The sequence below is a fragment of the Sinocyclocheilus anshuiensis genome, unplaced genomic scaffold (genome assembly GCF_001515605.1).
Source record: "Sinocyclocheilus anshuiensis isolate Anshui unplaced genomic scaffold, SAMN03320099.WGS_v1.1 scaffold337, whole genome shotgun sequence".
In the NCBI taxonomy this organism is placed as follows: Eukaryota; Metazoa; Chordata; class Actinopteri; order Cypriniformes; family Cyprinidae; genus Sinocyclocheilus; species Sinocyclocheilus anshuiensis.
This window is the reverse complement of record NW_015537968.1, coordinates 1,888,863-1,896,223: the sequence shown is the minus strand read 5'-3', so window position 1 is coordinate 1,896,223 and position 7,361 is coordinate 1,888,863. Positions and strand designations below refer to the sequence as shown.

Below are 7,361 nucleotides of genomic sequence, written 5' to 3'. Positions count from 1 at the left end.
TGTGTGTTATGGCTTTGACGATGAATAATGTTTTACTGTGAAAATACGGGGTGTGCATTATATCGTTTGTTGGACAAACAAAATGTCGAGTCAGTTGAGGCTGCGACATAATACATCCATATTTTTATGTCTAACGTTACATTATTTATCATTCGTCGATCTAGTATGCCTAAAGGGCTTGTTGTCTCCAGAATTCCATGTGGCTGATGATATATGTGGGATATTTCTTGCTTTAAGTCACCAAAACAAAAATGTGATCATGATAAACATAACCATAATGGGTCAATAATGTTTTTTGAAAGTATGTCCACCTTTTCAAATATTTATTCTCTTAGTTTTGAGATTTCCCAATTACGTGCCTTTGAGTAAATGTAAACGTTGGACCCTGTGCTCTGAAGCTCTTTAACAACATTTGTATTAACTATATGTCAAGTGCATTTCTTATGAGCCTCAATATTTGGTTGGCATCACTTCTACATAAAAATGTCAATAATTATTTTAACTGTTTACATTTTAATACTGTTATGTATGTTTTAAAACGTTATATAGATGCCAACACATCTTTAGGGCCCAAAAAAACGCCTCAGACTGCAGAGGGTTAATGCCAATTTCATCACATTAGGCAGAGTAAATGATTGCTTGCCAACTTTGAAATGCCACATTAGATTATGACGCTGTCAGCATTTTGATGTCCCTGACTATGAGCTGGAATGGATCTGTTTACTTGAACTTGAGCATTGATGTCAATTCTGTAGGTATACTGTAGGTATATAAGTCTTTAACACAGAGTCCAAGTCAAGTCTCTTGTATATTGCATTTTGTTTTCTTTCAGAAAGTCACATTTCCTAAAAATAAAACCACTAAACAACTTTTTATGCAAGCCTTTTTATTTTTCTAAATGCCTACTTTTTTTAGATATCTTTTTTTGTGCAAAGTAAATGTCACAGACTCCTTTTTATTGAAACTGTCTAAAAATGTTTCTCCTTTATACCTAAAGGAGTTGTTGTTTTGTTGTTGTTGTTCTAATTTATATGTGCTCGCAACTTGTAAAGTGACCTTGAGTTTGTAGAAAAGTGCTATATTAAAATTATTATACAATTGTGAAATGGAAAATGTAAAGACAATTCAAGAGAGTCCAAGTCAAGTCTCAAGTCAGTTGTTACTAGTCTAGTTAGGTAACAAGTCGGTTTATTTGTGTGAGAAATTGAGTGGTGTTGTGTAGTGACATTCTTAGGTCTGAAAGTGAGTAAATTATGACAGAAGTTTAATTTTTGCGTGACCTATGCTTTTAAATGCCCCCAATTTGCCCCCTAAAAGAATTTAATGTATGAAGTTCTATTGTTGTCATGTTGTTTACTAGTTAACCCAGTGGTGTGTTGAATGTGGAGGCTCCACCACATTGTATTTTTTGGGCATTCTTCTCTACTATGAGTTTCCCAGAGCTGTATCTGTGTTTGTGTGTTTTCAGAGCTGGGCTTCTCACTGCCTGGGCCTGCGTTAGAGGTTAGGCAACACTTGGGCAATAACGGTATACTCAGGGCCGTCCTTAGGGGGGTGCAACTGGTGCGGTCGCACCGGGCCCCGTGGTGAACGGACCGAGGGGGACCCCCCCCCCGGAACGTGATTGCAAACGGACCTAGGGGGGCCCCACTCCCTACCTCACACCGAGCCCCGCGTCAGCTAAGGATGGCCCTGAGTACACCCTTAGGTTTTTCTCCTGGAAAAGTGAAATGAGTATGTACGAGTCTCTGTAGAAATTCAGAAATTTCCACTTCAGCCAACATTTTTTTAAAGTCAGTTTAGCGTATTGTCTGTTGTCATACAGCAGGCCACCTCTCCCCTCTGTTGTTTTTGTGTGCAAATGAAAAGCAATGGCTGTGTAAAAGTGCTGTTTGCTGCTATTTTGCCTTTGGCTTTTGTTAACCGCCACCAAAAAAAAAAAGAAAAGAAATGCAAGCATGGCCTGTCTATTGAGCCCATCAGAAAGGCCTTTCCAGGACACAGTACATATCAGGATACGAGAGAGCTGGACCAAACCAGTGTCTCTCTCATTTTCTCTTATTCATTCATTTCAGTTGTCAACAGCTGTGAGTAGGTACTTATTAAAAGTATTCAGTTCTGGTTCTGTAAACAAACACAAAAACACACACATACACACGCAGCCTGTTTTACCAGTATGCTTACTCCGCAGTATCGGGCAGCAGTAGGGCATGATCGATGCTGTGTTGTTATTGCAGTTACTGCAGTCACCGTGGTCATCATCGATGTTGTGAATCAATTCACTGCTCTACCATGTCATCAGTCTCAGCCCAGTGTGTCTGGATGGTGCCAGGGACCTTATGAGTCCGTATAAAGGGTTCTCTGTCAGTGTTTATAATCAAAAGCAAGATTCCAGAAAAGCATAGAAGTGATACTTCTGAAATAGTCTGAAAACTGGCATTCAGGCCTCATTCCTACAACTATGTCCAAGGAATGTATATATATATATTTAATTTGTAAAAATAAAGCTAAATAGAAACCTGACAAAAACTAAATGACAAAACCACATAACAAAATTACTAAAGTTAAACTTACGACTAGAAAAGGTGTCAGTCAGCATGGGAAGGTCTGTTTTTCTGTGATCTCTGGTATGGTGATAACAATGGGTCTGGATGGTCGATTACTTGTGCAGCATCAAAATACTTTTGGCAACACCCAGTTTGTTTAAAAAAATTACTGCCAGCATGTTAAAACACCACTTTTGTAACAAATTTGCTGTCTTCACTTCATCAATACATTTAAAGACTGTTATTGTCTAATTTCATGTTGCCTGCTGTGAGCAATGTTTTTATGCATCTGATTCCATAGGTCTTCCTGATTTTTATTTTATTTTTTTTTAAGGAATAAGACTTTTGTGCAATTACCTTTAACCAATTTAATTATACAGGATGCCTGGGACCTAGTCATTTAGACAACCCACTAACTAAGTTGATTTAGAAAATGTTTAGTTTTGCACTTTGTGCTCTGATTCCTTAAAGTCTCTATGTAATGGAATTTCCAAAAGATCTTTTCTTCCATATTGTGACATACATCTGAGTAAAACAGGTTATTGGGGAAAACAACTGTAGGGCGTGACTTGCTTCTATCTATTTGTTGATTGGACTGAGGCAGATCTTAAGTGTGAGCTTGCAGTCGATTGTAGGAAAGGGCAGAGTTTAAGTGGGCAAAATGATTGGAGAAGTCTGACATGCATCATCAGAGAAAAGTCTGTCATTTCACCTGAAGACATTCAAAATTACAAGCTCAAAAAAAAAAAAAAAGTAAAATATAAAATGAAAAATGCATGAATGAACTGTTTACAACAAGATCAATAACATGCATTTAGAAAATAGATGAAATTATGTGATTCTTTTGTTTGAAAATCAAACTGAAGTAATCAATTTATTTAGGTCTTCTCTATGCTGAAGGTTTCATCCATCTCCATTCAGTCCACAGCCATATTTCACTCTCCAGTTAATCCGCTGCCGCCGTCTCTCCAAACACCCCAGTTTCTTTCTCCTGTTAGCCTGCCCCATTTACACAGATGAAGGACCCATCCATATCCTAAAAAAGCGAATGGAACTCCAGATACAAAGCAGGTCTCAGATCAGAGCAGACCGCAAAGCACTCACCCCGGGGAGTGACCCCTTTTGCTCCAGGCCTTATCCAGCTAGTGGTTCGTGCGCTGGGGCATGGGGACTCCAGGTCACATGGTCGCCTGGCTGATTGGTCCCAATTGTGCTGAATGCAGCACATTTAATTGTGTGTGATGGAGTGAGAAGAGTTCATAGGAGAGAGACAGAAAGAGTGTTACTAACCCTCAAGCCCATCCCAGTTTATGCTCTTTGCTGTCATTTAATGCTAAAGTTTGGGCTTTTCTTAAACCAGAGGGACCCATATCTAACAAATTTTATCATGTCACATAAAGCTGTATCATTCATGACAAGAAAGAATCTTTTTGGTTTGCAAAAGGCATATCTGATGCATTCAAAATCAGATCCGCAAGAGCTGGTCCACATGATGAAGGCAGAACTTTTGTTCATTGACTGAGGGTCTTTAGTCTGTTTGAAGCAGGATTAACTAAAATTAAACTAAAATGATTAAAAACATGTTTGTTAATTAAAATAAAGCTGAAATTAAATATAAATATTAGAAGGTTAAACTAAATGAAAATTAGAAATGTTGCCTTGACAGCTAACTGGAATAAGTTTAGTAGCACTACGATTACTAACTGGAAATAAATAAAAACTAAAACTCTTACTGAACTAAAACTGGAATAAAATAAATTAAACCTAAATAATAATAATAATAATAAACACTAATAAAAATAACCAAAGCACATAAAAATTACTTAAACTAAAATTAAAATGACAACTGAAAATATAATAACAAAATACTAAAACTATAATATTCATGTATATAAATAATACTAAAATAACACTGGTCTGGAGTCATTGACCTTGAGAGGGTTAATGTACAGTGGTTGGTCTAACTATCTTGTCTATCGAAGTGTTTGGCTTCTGCTCTTCCTTTTTTTTTTTTCTTTTTTTTTGATCAAGCAACAATCAGGGGGCATGAAAGAAACCATGGCAACACTTCCTCTCAGTCTGAACTAATGACACACTTGTTCTGTATTCTGAACAGCTCTGAATATATGGAATAAGGAAAGAGAATGTAATCGTAATTCTTTTTTTTGTTTGGTGGCTTTGGTTGGTTGATCAGCACGACTTTCAGAGAGTCCAAGCATTGATCCTGACTTTAAAGAGGTAAAGGGAAGCCAGCAGAAAGGGGGGCAGATAGGGGGATCAGGGGCTCTGGAATCTGAGCAGCACAAACAAATGTCTCCTCATCAGATCGACCTACAAGTGCAGCTCTGCTGTTCGTGCTCCTCTTGATTTGACATTTAAATCATAGTTTCCTCCTGAAAACTATTGCTGGGAGAAGAGAAAGGAGGCAGAGATGAGTCTGGTGTTTGAGGATATTTGTCAGTTTTGTGTATGGTCACAAATAATTTGTTTGATGATCTGAAACATTAAAGTGTGACAAACATGCAAAAAAATAAGAAATAAGGAAGGGGGCCAACACTTTTTCACACCACTGTATGTATGATATTGATTTTTAAATAGTAATGATTGTACAGTATGTCAGCATCTCTCTCAAACATTTCATATTTGAACATTTTCAAAGGTGAAGCAACATTTAAAAATTTCTATAAGTGTTTAGAAAACTAACATTAGGTATAGTGATTGCTGTCCTTATAGAAATATAAAATGCATTATTGTTCAAAATGTGGAGTCAGTAAAGTAGTAGTTTTATTCAGCAGGCATGTATTTAATTGATCAAATGTGACAGTGAAGACATTTATAATGTTACAAACGAATTCTATTTCAATTAAATGCTGTTCATTTGAACTTTGTATTCATCAAAAAAAAAAAAAAATAGTAAGCAGTACAACTGTTTTCAGCATTGATAATAATAAGAAATGTTTCTTGAGCACCAAATCAGCATATTAGGAATAGGATCATGCTTTACCATCACAAGAATACATCACATTTTAAAATATATTACAATAGAAAACATTTATTTTAAATATTAATAATATTTCAAAGTGTTACTGTGTTCCATTTTGCCCAAATATATGCAGCTTTGGTGAGCATAAGCTTCTTTCAAAACTTGTAACTTGTGTAGACTTTTATCTTATTATCTACTGGATGGATTAAATTAGATCAAGAGAATTAATTAAGTGTTCGTGGCTAATGATATGGTGTGTGATATTTTGCAAGCAGACCACAGGCACTTGGCTCACAGTGGGAGATGAGTGTTTGATAGCATTCCACTGACTTTTAAACACATGCCTGTAGAGAGGGAGAGCTGTGCCATTAATTCCATTATAAATGCCGTCTGTTTCACACAGAGCAGATGCTTTTGCACACACAATGATAATAAATGACACTGACTCACATTAAAAATAACCCTTAGACCTAGACACCTTCCAAAGTGGGTATTGCTATTTACTGTCATGCAAACAGAACGTACACTCTCACAGACACCTGCTGCTGAACTATGACTGCTCCTAATCAGATGATTGTGGATGAGTGTTTAGCATTGGTTAATGAGGTGAACCACATACGCTCAGCACTCTTAATATTCACATCACTTATTACTGCTTTACATTCCCCCACACACATTACAGAATCTCATGAATTCACTCCGCTGCTCTCCCTGGGGTCCCTGACCTCCTCCTGCTGTCTGAGAGAGATTGGGAGATTGGGAAATTCAGATATATTTAGGTAGTCATTAAATAACCAAATGAATTATAAGTAAGTGTGTGTGTATTCAGATCTCTGTGCTGATGCCACAGTGGGTATAGAAAAGAATCACCCCCCTTTAAAATAATCACATTTTGTTGCTTTGCAGTCTGAAATGAAGGCGAACAGAGTTTTTGTTTTATCCAGCTGTATTTACTCAGTGCAACTTATAACATCCAAGTAAAAGATATAACACCAACATGTCGGAAAAAAAAAATATATATATATATAAAAAAAAAACAGATTCACTGAGTTGGAAAAGGATCATCCCCTTGTGTCAGTATTTTGTTGAACCACCTTTTGCTGTAATTACAGCCTTTAGTCTGTTGGGATATGTCTCTACTAAGCCGCTTTGTGATATCACAAAGCCCGGAAACCAAATGCTGTAGTCCAAACGAGCCATTCGTTGTAGTTCTTGAAAAGGGATTTTTTAAAAACTAAATATCTCCCTTTGGAGTGGACTTTGAGATTTGTAGCTTTCTAGATCTTTTTAATGCCCAAACATACACACTACACACTGACTAAAATTAAAAAAATGAAAAAGCATAATAGGACCCCTTTAAAGCGCAGATTAAAACCTATTTGTTTAGAATAGCTTTTAGTGATTTGATTGTTTGATTTGTATGTTGTGCTTTGTGTAGCTCTGTATTTTGTATTGTTTTATATTTTGTTGCTCTTCTTTTATAATATATGGTGTCCTTGAGTATCTTGAAAGGCGCCTAAAAATGAAAGGTATTATTATTATTATTATTACTACTACCACTACTACTAACTTTGCACATCTAGTCTTTGCAATATTTCCCCATTCTTCTTTGCAGAAATGCTCAAGTTCATTTAAACTTGATGGTGACCGTTTGTGGACTGCAGTCTTCAAGTTATTCCACAGATTTTCAATGGGGTTTAAAGTCTGGGCTGTGACTAGACCATGCAAGGACATTCACCTTTTTCTCCTTCAACCACTCTGTGGTCAGTTTTTCTGTGTGCTTTGAGTTATTGTCATATTGGAAGGTAAACCTTCTTCCCATTGACAACTTT

At 36.6% G+C, this 7,361-nt stretch overlaps 1 protein-coding gene and 1 long non-coding RNA gene across 3 annotated transcripts in view; one reads left to right on the top strand and one right to left on the bottom strand.

Annotated features, from left to right (window-relative positions):
• Positions 1 to 5,877, bottom strand: part of LOC107669011 (uncharacterized) — a 23,174-nt gene extending 17,297 nt beyond the window's left edge. The window contains exon 1 of the long non-coding RNA XR_001631939.1: positions 5,868 to 5,877. This is a non-coding gene — a long non-coding RNA (uncharacterized LOC107669011). The remainder of the gene's footprint in view (positions 1 to 5,867) is intronic.
• The window catches only part of LOC107668972 (wiskott-Aldrich syndrome protein family member 3-like), a 42,803-nt gene that overhangs the window by 602 nt on the left and 34,840 nt on the right, over positions 1 to 7,361 (top strand). The window lies entirely within an intron of this gene.